This window comes from Mesoplodon bidens, assembly GCF_964165515.1.
Source record: "Mesoplodon bidens genome assembly, chromosome: 7".
Lineage (NCBI taxonomy): Eukaryota > Metazoa > Chordata > Mammalia > Artiodactyla > Ziphiidae > Mesoplodon > Mesoplodon bidens.
The window spans coordinates 112,101,565-112,102,890 of NC_138164.1; positions in this window are offsets into that span (position 1 = coordinate 112,101,565).

Here is a 1,326-nt window from a genome sequence, read left to right on the forward strand (position 1 = left end):
CCCACAGTATGTGTGTTATGTGTCTCCGATGGTGGTTCTTCCCCTCTTTGCTCAAAGCGTCACTTTCCGAAGTGGTTGAGAACTGGTGAGCGCAGGACACTCGGGGCCTTACCGGGGAGGTGGGCGCCGGCCACGCGGGGCAGCTCTTGTCCTGGGGACAAACGACAAGGGGGAGAAAACGTACCTGTTCTGCTTGGTTTTCTACCAACTGGAACGAAAGTTTCAGGTTGGCAGGTGTAGCACTGTGAACTGGAGAGGAAAACACAGGGTCCGTCTCGAAGGAAGGACAGCGCTGAGGACGGCGCTTTGCCTAGAGCCGCTGCTGGAGAAGAGGCCAGGCCTGCACGGGGCCTCCGGGCACCGGTCTGGCTCCTTCCCTGTCACCAGCTGCACCCTCCCTCCCCCATCGTCATTCTCATCCCCGGGGCCCTCAGAGCCACTGGTGTTCAGGTGTCTGGGTTTTGGGCCTCAGTCTCCCTCAGGAGCACCCCCCCCCCCCCAGATGCCATTTATCCAGCATCTTGATGAAGCCTGTCCTTCCTGCCAGGCCCACACGCTTGACCACCCTGCGTTTGCCAGTGCCGGGCCCCACCCCCCGCCTGGCGGCCCTCTCTGTGCCCCCTCCCGTGGGGACGCCCCACCCCTGCCCAGGCCCGACACCCACTCTGCACCACGGCCCCTCCTCTCCCCCTTCCGTGGGCGTCCTCCTCACTTGCTCCCGTGAAGTGGCTGTAGGACTGAATTTTTTAGGAAGAGTAAGGAGTGGGGACCCGGGTGCATTGTGTCTTTTAAGTGCCCCACACGGTCTGGTGATGATTCATGTCAGCACAGAGGGCACTGCCTCGTGTAGAGCTGCAGTTCCCGCTGCCCTTGAGGGCCCAGGCTGGTGGGAAACGTGGACGTGGCTACAAGGTCACAAGGTGTCTGCGTCTGAAGCATCGTTTCATGGTTGCTGAGCGGCACGGTGGCAGCTCTTGTGCTCATCTCTCTGCCTCTGTGGTAACAGGCCCCGATCCCCTGGCCACAGGGAGGCTCTGGGTCCTCAGCTGGTTCAGAGAACCTACCCTAACAGCCATAGGAGGGCCAGGTGCAGGGATGGGCCAGAATCCAAACAGGGCCCATCAGGGACCTACCCAGGGGTCTGCAGACAGATGCTAAAAGAAAGGTGTTGGTTCTTCTCCCACCAGGGATGACCCACAGCCACCCCTCCTGCCATCTAGAGGAAGCCTGTCTGTAGGAGAGAAGGAGGCCAACACAGAAGCAGTGCCAAAACTGGGTGTGGGGGAATAACCTGATTACATGGAGCACCTGGGTCCAGCCACACCT